The sequence below is a fragment of the Rhinolophus sinicus genome, chromosome 1 (assembly GCF_057876585.1).
Source record: "Rhinolophus sinicus isolate RSI-liver-muscle chromosome 1, RSI-T2T, whole genome shotgun sequence".
Taxonomy (NCBI): Eukaryota; Metazoa; Chordata; class Mammalia; order Chiroptera; family Rhinolophidae; genus Rhinolophus; species Rhinolophus sinicus.
In genome coordinates this window covers 142,523,058-142,537,405 of record NC_142501.1, presented here as the reverse complement: position 1 = coordinate 142,537,405, position 14,348 = coordinate 142,523,058, and the positions used below count along the sequence as shown (strand labels likewise).

At 35.1% G+C, this 14,348-nt stretch overlaps 1 protein-coding gene across 1 annotated transcript in view; it reads right to left on the bottom strand.

Moving 5' to 3' along the window:
* LOC109438008 (mitochondria-eating protein-like) overlaps nt 1-14,348 on the bottom strand; it is a 297,423-nt gene that overhangs the window by 34,029 nt on the left and 249,046 nt on the right. The window lies entirely within an intron of this gene.

Genomic DNA, 14,348 nt, shown 5'->3' with positions numbered 1-14,348 from the left:
GTCATATCCATGTACATATCAGCCAAAAATGCTCTATGAGAAGAGTTTTTATCCTAATAATGACAATAAATTGCATTTGTTTTCAAGAACAGAAATGCATCTTGTTATATTAAAGCACTACAAGAGTAAAACAAGCTATTTAGTCATTTAAAATTACACATCACAACTCAAAATGTAAACAAGTTGCTACAGTACACATATTCCCTTACCCAAGTGTTGAAATTTTTATAAAATTTAGGAAATTATTTTATGTATAAGGGAAAATGCAATATAAGGGGAAAATCTTTTTTATTAGTTTTAGATGTACAAAACAATATAATAGTTAGACATTTATCATTTATATTCCTCACAAAGTGATAACCCTCCTCACCCAATCTACTACCCCTCTGATATCGCATACAGCTGTTATATTTCCACTGTCTCTATTCCTAATGCTGTACTCTACTTCGTGTGTGTGTGTGTGTGTGTGTGTGTGTATGTATGTATGTATATATAAAATTAAGTTTGCATTCATTATTATTCAGCTTCAGCTTCAGGTTTACAGTGCAGTGATCAGGCATCTACATCATCCCTGAGGTGGTCTCCCTAATCAGACAAGTGTCCATCGGATACCCTACAAAATCTTTGCAACATTATTGATTATATTCCCCAAACTGACTTTTGTATCCGCGGGCAATCTTGTGGTTTCCGATTGTGCATTCTAATCCCCTCACCTTCTCCCTCATCCCTACCCGCCCCCCTCATCTCACAACCCTCAGTTTTTCCTCTATATCTCTGACGCTGTTTCTGATTAGTTCGTTCATTTATTTTCTTTAGATTTCACATATTAAGTGAGATTCTATGATATTTGTCTTTCTCTGTTTTACTTATTTCACTTAGCATAATGTTCTCTAGGTCCATCCATATTGTTGCAAATGGTAAGATTCCATTCTTCTTTATGGCTGCGTAATACTCCATTGTATAAATGTACGACAGTTTCTTTATCCAGTCGTCTACCGATGGGCATTTCAGTTGTTTCCATGTCTTGGCTATTGTGTATAGTGCTGCAATAAACATAGTGGTGCATAAATTTTTTCGATTTAGAGTTTTGGATTTCTCTGGATAGATACTAGGAGTGGAACTGCTGGGTCATAAGATCGTTCCATTTTCAGTTTTTTGAGATACCTCCATACTGTTTTCCATAGTGGCTGCACCAATCTGCAATCCCACCAACAGTGCACAAGGGTTCCCTTTTCTCCACATCTTCACCAACACTTGTTGCTTGTTGATTTATTGATGATAACCCTTTTTTTTTTTTTTTAACAGGACTTTATTGGGGAACAGTGTGTACTTCCAGGACTTTTTTTTTTCCCCAAGTCAAGTTGTTGTCCTTTCAATCTTAGTTCAGCTTCAAGTTGTTGTCCTTTCAGTCTTAGCTGTGGAGGGCACAGCTCAGCTCCAGGTCCAGTTGCCATTGCAGGGGGCGCAGCCCACCATCCCTTACAGGAGTCAAGGAATCGAACTGGCAACCTTGTGGTTGAGAGCCCACTGGCCCATTTGGGAATCAAACCAGCAGCCTTAGGAGTTAGGAGCACGGAGCTCTAACCACCTGAGCCACTGGGCTGGCCCAATGATAGCCATTTTGACTGGGGTGAGGTGGTAGCTCATTGTGGTTTTTATTTGCATTTCTCTAATGATTAGTGAGGTTGAGCACTTTTTCATACATCTGTTTGCCATCCATATGTCCTCTTTAGAAAAATGTCTCTTCATGTCCTCTGTCCATTTTTTAATTGGGTTGTTTGTTTTTTTGGAGTTGACTTGAGTTTTGTATAAATTTTGGATATTAACCCCTTATTGGATATATCATTTGCAAATATCTTCTCCCATTCAATAGGATCCCTTTTTGTTTTATTGATGGTTTCCTTTGCTGTGAAAAAATTTTTTAATTTGGCATAATCCCACATGTTTATTTTTTCTCTTACTTCCCTTGCCTGAGGGGATAGTTCAGTAAAAATTACTCCGGGTAATATCTGTAAACTTACTTCCTATATTTTCTTCTAGGAGTTTTATGGTTTCAGATCTTACGTTTAAGTCTTTAATCCATTTTAAATTTATTCTTGTATATGGTGTAAGGAGGTGGTCCAGCTTCATTTTTTTGCATGTGTCTGTCCATGTTTCCCAGCACCATTTATTGAATAGACTGTCTTTACCCCACTGTAAATTATTGCTTCCATTGTCATGGATTAAATGACCATATAAGCATGGGTTTATTTCTGGGCTCTCTACTCTGTGCCATTGATCTAAGCGTCTATTTTTATGCCAGTACCATTCTGTTTTGATTACTGTAGCCTTGTAGTATAATTTGATGTCAGGTATCGTGATACCTCCCACTTTGTTCTTATTTCTCAAGATTGCCCAGGTTATCCGAGGTCTTTTATGTTCTATTTCTGTGAAACATGTCTTTAGTAGTTCGATAGGAATTGCGTTGGATCTGTATGTTGCCTTAGGCAGTATGGACATTGTAACGATATTAATTCTTCCTATCCATGAGCATGGTTTGTGTTTCCATCTATTTGTATCATCTTTAATTTCTCTCTTCAGTGTCTTATCATTTTCTGAGTCCAGAACTTTTACTTCTTTGGTTAATTTTATTCCTAGGTATTTTATAGTCTTTGAAGCAATTGTAAATGGGATTGTTGTTATTGATATGATCACATGATTTTTATTTTTCATTTTGCTAATGTAGTGTATCACATTAATTGATTTGCAGATGTTGAACCACCCGTGCATACCAGGAATGAATCCCCCTTGATCATAGTGTATGATCTTTTTAATGTATTGCTTAATTCTGTTCGCTAATATTGTGTTGAGCATTTTTGCATCTATGTTCATTAGGGCTATGGGCCTGTAGGTTTTTTGTTTTTTGCAGGTTTTTTTTTTTTGTAATGTCTTTGTCTGATTTTGGGATCAGGGTGATAGTAGCATTGTAAAAAGTGTGTGGGAGACTTCCCTCCTTCTGGATGTTTTGGAATAGTTTGAGGAGACTATGTGATACTCTTTTTTGAATGTTTTGTAAAATTCACGTGTAAAGCCATCTGGTCCAGGGCTTTTGTTTGTTGGGAGCTTGTTGATTACTGATTCAATTTCCCTGGTAATAATCTGTCTACTCAGGTTTTTTGTTTCTTCTTGAGTTAGCCTTGGAAGGTTGTATGCTTCTAGAAAATTGTCCATTTCTTCCAGATTGTCAAGTTTGTTGGCATATAGTTGCTCATAGTAGTTTCTAAAAATTTTTTGTATTTCTGTGGTATCTGTTGTCACTTTTCCTCTTTCATTTCTGATTTTATTAATTTGGGTCCTCTTTTTTCTGATGAGTCTGGCTAAAGTTTTGTCAATTTTGTTTATCTTCTCTGAAAACCAGCTCTTGGAGTCATTGATCTTTCGTATTGTTTTTTTGGTCTCTATTTCATTTATTTCTGCTCTGATCTTTATTATCTCCTTCTTTGTCCTTCCTTTGGGCTTATTTTTCTGTTCTTTTTCCAGATCCCTTAAGTGTAAGAATAAACTGTTAATTTGTGATTTTTCTTGTTTCTTTATGTAGGCCTGCATTGATATGAATTTCCCTCTTAAGACTGGTTTTCTGCATCCCATAGATTTTGGGTTGTCATGTTTTCGTTTGTCTCGAGACATCTTTTGATTTCTTCCTTGATCTCATTGTTGACCCATTCATTATTTAATGACATGTATTCAGCCTCCATGTATTTGTGTGTCTTCCAGTTTTTTTTTCCCTGTAGTCGGTTTCTAATTTCATAGTCGTGTGGTCAGAAATTGGTATGATTTCAATTTTCTTAAATTTATCAAGACTTGTGTTGTAGCCTAACATGTGTTCTATCTTGGAAAATGTTCCATGTTCACTTGAGAAGAATGTGTATTCTGCAGCTTTGAGATGAAATGCTCTCAAAATATCGATTAAATCCAACTGGTCCAATGTATCATTTAAGACCACTGTTTCCATATTGATTTTCTGTCTGGAAGACCTGTCCCTTGTCAGAGGTGTGTTGAAGTTCCCTACTATGATAATGTTACTGTTGATCTTTTTCTTTATGTCAGTCAATATCTGTTTTATATATTTAGGTGCTCTTATGTGCATAGATGTTTACTAGGGTTATGTCCTCTTGTTGGATCAATGCCTTTATTATTATGTAGTGCGCATCTAAAAGGAGAAAATCTTGCTGTAGCACAGAGAAAGAAAAAGTAAATTTTTTTTAAATTAAAGTTTATTGGGGTAACAATTTTTAGTAAAGTTATATAGGTTTCAGCTATGCAGTTCTATAACACATCACCCATATATCACATTGTGTGTTCACCACCCAGAGTCAATTCTTCTTCCATCACCATGTATTTGATCCCCTTTTTTTATGTCACACAGATGAAGGAAATAAAAGAGATCATCTCCAAGAACTATCTAAATAATTTGATGGCAACTCACTGTCTATATGGAAATAGATCGAAACCTGGAGATAAAACATATTCTTTTAACCCATGAAAAGTTTTCATTTCTCCATTTATTTGCCTAACAACAACAACAAAAACAATAGCTAGGTTGTTGTGATTTTTTTCATATACATGTATATATTAAATTTTGTTGCTGCTGTGTTTATTGGTGTTTCAAACATTGATTCACTTCCTACTCCATTCACACAGTTCAGTTTGGTAATTCAGCTTCAATTATTGTTAAGTTGGAATGTCAGAGGGAATGGGCAAACACGCTTAGTTTTAGCTGTTATATTTGTGAAGAAGAGGTGATTTGAAATCTCAGCAATTACATTTCTCATGATTTCAGTCTTCCCTAATGCTAAGAAATAGTTTTCACCTTAATATTTATCTGTTTATTAAATTATACACCCAACCAAGAATTGTTGTGTGTCAGCTATGTACTGTTACTACTCCATTAAAAATTAGCTTATATGAGTTCAATATATATCTTGAGATTTGATTATTAGTTAATGTGAGGGATGTCATTCTTCAAAATTATTTTGATTAGAGAAAAATTAGTGCCAGTGAGACCTTATGTCTCTTTCTTCCCCTGCCCTTGAAGTCAGATTCATTGGGATAAGGTACACTTTTATACTTATCTATTCTACATTTCATATTCTTCAACAGCAAAATTAATAAAGTCATAATTACTACCTGCCTAACTTAAAGTGTGTTATGTAAGTTCATGAGATGAGAACCTTAAAACAGTTTGATCTCTTTATATCAAAAGTGCTTCATAGATATGAAGTAGTTTTATTTTTTTCAGTTAAGTTGAGTAAGTGAGCAGGATATCTAAAGCAACTATTCTCATCACTTACCATTCCTTGTAAATACAAAAGAATCTAATTAGCCCAATGTTTCCTTCTATTTGAAATTGCTCTGTGAGATATGAATAGACAAGGTTACCCTTCAGCACACATAGCATTAAGCTCCTGGGATTTTTGAGGAGAAACAGCACTGTTCTCTCCTAGCCCTAGTGGGTCTGTGAGATTTGCAGTTAAAGCAAATCTCTGGTCCTACAACATTAAAGCAAATGAAATGAGAGAGGATATTTTACTAATTAAAATAAAGGAAGGTATATTTTCTTTATCTAGTTAAAATATGTATCTTCCTACAAATACATGAAAGGAACTAACAAATAATTTTAAAAGTCATTTAGTTATAGTTGAGCAAAATACAGTTTAAAGAAAAAACTATAGAACTATTAGGAAGTTCAATTATTACTTAAAATGGAGGAAACATGGCTGTGGTGATTATTCGTCATTCTTTTGGTGGCACAGCATCTAAGCCTTCGCTGACATTTTGGGTATTCTTCCCTGTGTGAGTTATGCCAGAAAGCAGAGTGCCAGCAGAGAGTTGAAAATGATAGAAAATGATAGCAGGTCACTTTCTTACCATCCCTTGCAGCAGACAAAAGCACATGACCCAAACTGTACCAACGAAGTTCATTCACCCCAGAATTAAAGTGGGAATCTAGTGTGCAAGTGTGTGTGACCTAGGGATTCTCTCCAGGAAGTAGTTTCCTAGGTTATCAGTGGCAGTACTGGTGTCCAGAAATGTAGAATTGGCCAAGCCAGTTGCAGTATTTAGCATCATATCAGTTGTGGCAATTATGTCCTCAGATGAGTAATCACATTGAAAATTTGGTGTGTTTTTCCTATCTGTGTGTATTCAAACATAATTTTCTAGTTATCCAGGTATTTATGTGAACTAACCAAATCCATTTTTAGTAGCATTTATTATAAAATCAGAGATATGGCTCTGTGTAGCTTGTAATTTAGATTCCTAACTGGTTCAAAATTGAATTAATAGCTGTTATGGGAATATTAAGCATATTAAAATCCATTTATCACAAAACATTGACAAAATATTGTTATTTTAATACTCAGAATGAAGAAGTCAGCCATTTATGTTAGTAAAATAACCAGAAATAATTTGGATTATCTTAATTAGTTCTTAGTAAAAAGGTTGTATTCAAATGAAAGCTATTTTGGCATACATTATAGCGGAAAATATTTTATATTTTATAGTGAGAAAAAAATGATGAACTCCAGAGCCTGTCCAACGAATTGAAATCTGACTTTTCTACTCTTGAAAATGTGGCTTTGGGTAAGTCATTTAAACTCTTTGACTTTTGATATCCTCCCTCATATGGAGAGTAAGAGAGATACAATTTATAGGATTGCTGGATTAGAGGTAATATATTTTAAATGCTTATTACAGTGTCTAGAGTATGACAGGTATTGACCAAATTATATTATGTGATATGTTACTGGATATTAGTGAGTTATTTTCTCAGGTTCTGTTTCGATTTGGATTTTTAGCTCAGTGTTGTTCCTAAATATATGGGGTATATTCTGAGCTTGCATGATACCTCTTAATAATTACAGCTGGGGTCCTTGCTGATGGTTTGGTGTCTCTACAATAGTGAAGCTTTTATGTGTATATTTATGTGTGTGTGTGTGTGTGTATATATATATACACAAATATATATATATATATATATATATATATATATATATATATATATATATATTTGTATCACTCTTGGTCATACAAGAAGAGATGGAGATTTATTAGAAATCTGGTTGTTTAAATTCTATTATGAAGTAAGAAAAATACTTTTGTAACTAATTCCTCTTCATTCAGGTTTGTGCTTTATATCTTTGCTGACTAACTGTGGCAGGCACTGTAGATTGGCCATCCTACCTTATTTTTTCATTTTACTTGATTGCTTAAGTTCAAGCTAAAGAAAGATATTAATATGTTATCTGTTCCTAAACCTTCAGCATCGCTTCTCCACATTGACTTTAGATACCTTTCGATACAGGACCAGTCTTTGATAGATTTCCTTGTTATGTGGTCTGACAAGATGTTCTAAATTTATCTTATATTTTCTGCCCCAGATACATATATATCTTTTTATTTACATGATGATTCTAGCTTCCAAGCATAAAGAAGATAACAGAATTAGAATTTCACATAATTATTCACTATTCTCATTGAACCATACCAATACTACTACAATAATTAATTCAAAAAAGAATGTATGTATTTGTTCACATGCACTCCTCATTTCATTCCATTTTTAGTCATGTATCTACATTTTAAGAACATATAGACTGTACATAATAGTTTTTCAGTTTTAAAATCCTCATTTAATTTTGTACTAAATGCTAATTTTTGCATACTATTCACAATGAGTCTTTATGTCGGTGTCTGCCTAGTCATATAGTTTCTCTGAGATCTGAGCTCTACTCGATTTATTTTCCCAAATGTCTGCAGCTTACATCACTCTCATAAGAGTGATTTGACCTTTTTACTTGGGTATTTAAATGATGTCTCTCTTGCTCTCCCTCTTTCTTTCTCCCCTACCTCCCTTTTTCCTTCCTAACTCTTGTCCTGCTCTTTCTGCTCCTTCTCCAAACTTTCTTCTAAACGTTAGTGTGTTGTGAGGAAGGAGTTGTTGTTTTGAAAACCATTTTATTTAATGACTTTCTAGGTACCTGTGGGCCATTTATACAATAATCCTCTGAGACCAGAACTGATGATAAGAGTTGCTGCTCTAGAACTAGGCTCAAAAGTGTCAGTGGGAGGATACTATTCTGGGAGAATTGAGAGTAAGTGGTGGCACTAAATACTCGGAAGCGAGATGGGTTTACTAACTTCAGTGGATCCAGGGTGTTCCTAGGACATAATAAATTGGCATCCCATGGCAATATTAATTTATGAAACAAAAATATCAATAGTCAGTTTGCAAAATACTGAGGCCAGTTGCTCTAATGGAAACTCATACTCTCTCAGATAATTTCCAGATCTAACTGGTTCTTAATCCTGGAACTCATTACTTGAAAGGGAGGCAAAGTTCACTTGAGAAAGAGCTCTTCAATGTCATCACACGTAAATATCTGCCCAACTCTTCCCCATAGGGACCTGAAATTTTTCTCCAAGTTACTACACTTGAAGAAAAAGGAATCCAAGCTCTTTTGAAAATTACAGGGTTCAGCAGACACAAAACACCATCATGGCGCTCTCCACTTAGTGTGGAGATGTGAAAAGGCCAAATAATAAATGGCATGCTGTTACAAGTCCATCTCCTGGGTGTCTTATGTTTCTGCAGACCAAACTTTTGGATATTTCTCTAGTCTGTAAGTGTACAATTGAGATGAATATAATTCATAGCTGGCAGAACTATCACAATGGTTTTCTGGTCCAGGAAATGAAAATCATTATGGTGAGAAAAGCCAGATGGAAGTCTCTGAAACATCCCCCCCTCTACCTAGAGAAGATAGTAAATCAAAATCAATATCACGTCCCATGTGGAATGTCAGAGATGCATTTCTGAAAGAATGCAGTGGTACTAGTCCTCATCACATTTTATTTAATTCACCAATAAAACCATTGCAAAAAGCCAAATAGATATTGACAGAAGACACTGGACTGCCCAACATAGGGGAGTGGTAGTGCCAAGGCTGGCTGCCATGGTGGTTGTGATATCTTTATTAGAAAAGATGTAATCAGCTCTGGAAATTGGAATATGGTAATGACCTCACAACATGCTATTTTCAATCTCCATTAGGAAAGAAGATCTGAACTAGTACACATTTAGTGTCTTGCCTCAGAGCTATAATAACTTTCCTTTAAATTTTAAAAATAGATTTAAAGGAAATTTGGTCACCTTCATATTCCTTAGATCAGATTAGTTAACTCTATTAATGAATCACATCGAAGGGACCTGAAAAGTAGGGATTAGCAAGTACTTTCACTTCCCTTGTAAGAGTCACGTGCAACGAAGAATAGAAAATCTCTCCATGATTCACAGACCTGTCATATTGTTGAATCTTTAGGGGCTCCAATTATCTGGAGACCCCAGGACATTCCTTCACTGGAAGGACAAATTATTACATTTTACCTATCCTTTGCTAATAAAAGGAACAGCATTCTGTTTGCTTTTTTGGATTTTGGAGTAGACTATAGCTCTTTTTGGAATATAGCTTCGACCTATTAGATAATTCAAGGCTGGCAATTTTCCATGGACCCGGAGCAACACAGGGCTCTGCAGCAGGTCCAGGCTCTGGTACAAGCAGTTCTTCAGCTCACTTACGTGATGTGACAGACCCAGAAGTACCAGAGGTAAATCAGGATGTCGTATGGAGTTTCTGGAAACAATAATAAAGGAATAGCAGTGAAGACTCCTCCAATTCTGGAGACAGTTTGTGATTTACGTTGCAAAAACCAGCAGTTTTTGACATGCTTCTAAGTTCCAGGAGAGATTGAGCAGCTGACCACAGGGCAGTGAATGGCTGTGGGATCAAAGCTGACCCTTGTGAACTCAGTGTGTCAGACGTGACCTTTTCTCAGTTTGGGCAGTGAAGTAACAATCCATTTTATCATGGGCATGGGACATTTACAAGGAGTCTAACCACATGTAGTGTACAAGTGATAGAAATAATTATGTGTGTCTATGTCTTCTCACTTCTGTTGATGAAATAAATCACTTGCTAAGGTTCACCTTGGAATGGCAGCTATTCATACTGCAACCTCTACGCTTCATTCTAGCTCTGAAAGCAAATCTGAGGAATTTCTTTTGTTCTTTTCTTATGTACTTACAAGGAAGTAGGAAGATAGGTTTCCATAATACCTTTCTCTAGGACCTGAAACAGGGCTCAAGTAGACCTGGGTTTGAGGGGTGAGGTGGGGTGTGTATGAGGCTGAAATAAAAATGTTAAAGCCAGTGAATAAAGGAATGTGATGGAGTATAGGGCTAATAAATATAGTGACCCACGGACTTAATGAAGGAAAGTAATATGGTGGTCTTTATTCCCATTTCCTTCTCCTTAATCTTGCCACTGTTCTATTATCACCAATTAGATGTCGATGTCTCTCAGAGACTGTGAATATTAGGCAGAAAAGTGGTTTTGCACTGAGCACATAAGTACTTTTTATAATGATTGTGTGGGAGCATGCATTTGTGTGCTCAAATAAACTGAACAAATTGAGTAAACCAGAACTCTCGATACACAACTCATTCACAACCTGAGGACTGCATATATCAAAGGAAAGTTCTTTGACAATGTTTCTCAGTATTGTGTATCAAAAACATCTGTAATTCATGAAAAAGCAAAGAAAATATATTCTCTTTGAATGCAAAGATATTTTCATAAAACATTGCTTTTTATACATTATAGAAATCTGTTGGATTTACTCCAGATAAATTACTAATCTTTTTTCTTGGGCAATACTAAAATTTTAAAGTAATGGCTAAATTTTGTTTCATCTCTGTAATGTAAGTTTTAAAATGTTTCAACTTATGCTTTTTAAAATTTGTTTTAGCATTTAAGAGTCAGCAATAGTAGTAACTCAGGAAATTATTGAACTTCTTAAATATAATAAATCATTTTAATAAACCATCCATTCTTTTGCAGTTATAAGTTTAATATCTTGTAGCAAAAATATATTTGAAAAAATGTTACCTACATATAACCTGAATTTCCCAAGATCTCAAGTCTGTGGATTACATTAGCAAAATTAACCTGAAACCCATGGGCATTTACCTACACCTTTTGATGGAGGTCCTTTGTATCCTTTATTTTCCCCCTGAAATGTTTCTTTATTCTTCTTGCTCAGGGACTTTTTGGAGGCCCCAGGAGGTGTCCCATTTGTCTTTTACAAGTACAGTTATTTTCTGCTAAGTGCTATTCTGTTAGTTCCCTACTAGTGTCACCATTCTTCAGCAGTTATGGCACAGTTCACCCTGGCAGATGTGGGGCCATCCTGAGTTTATTTGTCCCTGTCCACATGTCCACTCAGAAACTATTGATGCTGCATTAGGAAGTGCACACTTTGACAGCTGCTACCACTGCTCTGAGTACCTTGGTGTCTCTGATGCTGCGGTAGCTGTTGTCCCCTATACACCGCAAGAAATGTGTTGAGGTGGGAGTGGTTCCTATGCTGCTTCCCTCCACCACTGGCCAAGTGCAGGAGAGTGGGGCTCTCTTTTCAGTGAAACATTCATTCTCTTAGACTTAGAGACTTTCACATGAAATACTTAGTGGTACCTTGCCTTAGATAGTTTTAGGCAGACAATCTTTTCTGTATTTCTTTTTTTTTTTTTTTTTTTTACTTGATCATCTACCTAGTTTTCATACTTCTCAAGCATGAATCCTTTAGGAATGAGGCTGTAATACAAACCTCAGCTAGCTTCTCTGACAAGTAAGGCTTCCTCTGATGATTCTCTTAATGCAAAAGGCTTTTGGTATAAGCAGATCAAACACATCTTCAATTCTACTTAATATCACATCATACCTCATTAGGTTCTTGAACTTAAGTTTGTGGTTTACATTAACTGCTTTCTTTTGACATTAAAAAATGGAAATTAATAAAACAGCCAATTGACTCACACAGAATTTCTTTTCTACTACATTCAAATGTGGTTTAATACTAGTTTTCATATAAAAGTCAAATGGTATTACATTAAGTTTAAATCACATGCTCTTCATTTGAAAATAAGACTTTCAATCTATTATTTAAATACAAGGCTACAAATGTCAATAATAATGAAAGTAACACTAATAGATTAAATGGTGGTGAGGCAAGAAGTCTAACAGACCACAAGTAAGAAATGACAATTAGAAGTCATTTTCCCTAGCAATTTCACTTTTAATACCACTACAAAATGAATAAAATAGTGGATTTCCATATTTAATATTATAGGTGTAAATTTTATACATTAATAGGAAACTATACCTGCAGTGTCCATAGTTGCCGGTATTACTTCTTAAAGACATTTTTTCTCATGAAAATTTAAACGTTTCAAGATATTTTTATTTTGTAATTAGTATGAAATAACTAACAACAGAGATCTTTGAAGATTTTTATTCCTTATCCCATATTTAATAAGTTTCCCTTACTAAAAGAAAACAATTAAAAGACAAGAATTGAAGAAGAAGACAGTGTTAAAAATCTACTAGAGCTACATCATCCCTTTATGAGCGATTTTACTGTATTTTTTTGGAATCTGGAACCTGCAATTTAAGGGACAGAAGTGCAGTGGGATTAGTGTTATCAGCAATGTGTGGTGAGATGAAAAACAAAACAAAACACAGAAATCACACTGAGAAGACCTGATCCTAGTTGCTGTCCGCCTACTTCCTCGCTGTGTGATTTTGCATATTGTTCATCTTCTCTAAACTTACTTTATTTAATCAATAAATGCAGTAAAATATTTTTTGTCTTGGCTCACAGGTATTTCTAGATGATTGCTATTAGGGTTCAATGAAAATGTTTATGAAAATGTCAGCATATTTTGAAAGCCACACAAATAGAAATTAATATTACAATTTCAATCTTATGTATTTCTGGTGACATGAATTCACAAAAGTAAATTATATGCTCAGGAAAAGAGCTGTTGGGATTGGTGACTTAATAATTTTACAACCTAATTAAATACGGGAAGAATTTATTTTCAATCATGTCCAGGAGATTTTATTAAGGGGCAAACACATCATTAAGGTGATGACATACTTCTATCAGGGCATTAATGATCTAAGAAAGAAGAATGTTTTAGGATGCCATTCTTTTGAATTTGACACTTAAGATTTGGCACATTTGGTTTGGTGTAGGTTCTATTAAATAGAGCAAGAAACAAATTTGCTTACAAACTTTTTTTAATTAAAGGTTATTGGGGTGACAATTGTTCATAAAGTTACATAGATTTCAGGTGTACAATTCTGTAATACATCCTCTATAAATCAGATTATGTAGTCACCAACCAGTCAGTTCTCCTTCCATCACCATTTATTTGATCCCCTTTACCCTCAGCTACCACTTCCTCCCCCCTTACCCTCTGGTAACCACTAAACTATTGTCTGTGTCTATGAGTTTTTGTTTCTCATTTGCTCGTCTTGTTCTTTTCGGTTTATATACCACATATCAGTGAAATCATATGGTTGTCTACTTTTTCTATCTGACTTAATTATTTCACTTAACATTAGAATCTCAAGATCCATCCATGTTGTCACAAATGGTCCTATTTCATCTTTTCTTATAGCAGAATAGCATTCCATGGTGTATATATACCACAACTTCTTTATCCATTCATCTATAGAAGGACATTTTGGTTGTTTCCATGTCTTGGCCACCGTAAATAAAGCTGCAATGAACATTGGAGCACATGTATCTTTATGGTTAATGTTTTCAGATTTTTTGGGTAGATACCCAGGAGAGGGATCGCTGGGTCATATGATAATTCTATTCATAATTTTTTGAGGAACCTCCACACTGCCTTCCATAACCGCTGCACCAATCTGCATTCCCACCAACAGGGTATGAGGGTTCCTTTTTCTCCACAGCCTCTCCAACACTGTTACTATTTGTCTTGTTGATGAGAGCCATTCTGACTGGGGTGAGGTGATATCTCATTGTGGTTTTTATTTGCATCTCTCTGATGATCAGTGATGTTGAGCATTTTTTCATATGTCTATTTGCTATTTGTATATCCTTTTTGGAGAAATGTCTCTTCGGGTCCTCTGCCCATTTTTCAATTGGGTTTTTTGTTGTTGTTATTGAGTTGTATGAGTTCCTTGTGTATTTTGTATATTAGCCCCTTTGTGGAGGCACTGTTTGCAAAATCATCTCCCATTCAGTTGATTGCCTCTTTGTTATGTTGATGGTTTCTTTTGCTGTGCAGAAGCTTTTAAGTTTGATATAGTCCCATTCATTTATTTTAGCTTTTACTTCCCTTGCCTTTGGAGTCAAATTCATAAAATGCTCTTTGAACCCAAGGTCCATAAGTTTAGTACCTATGTTTTCTTCTATGCAGTTTATTGTTTCAGGTC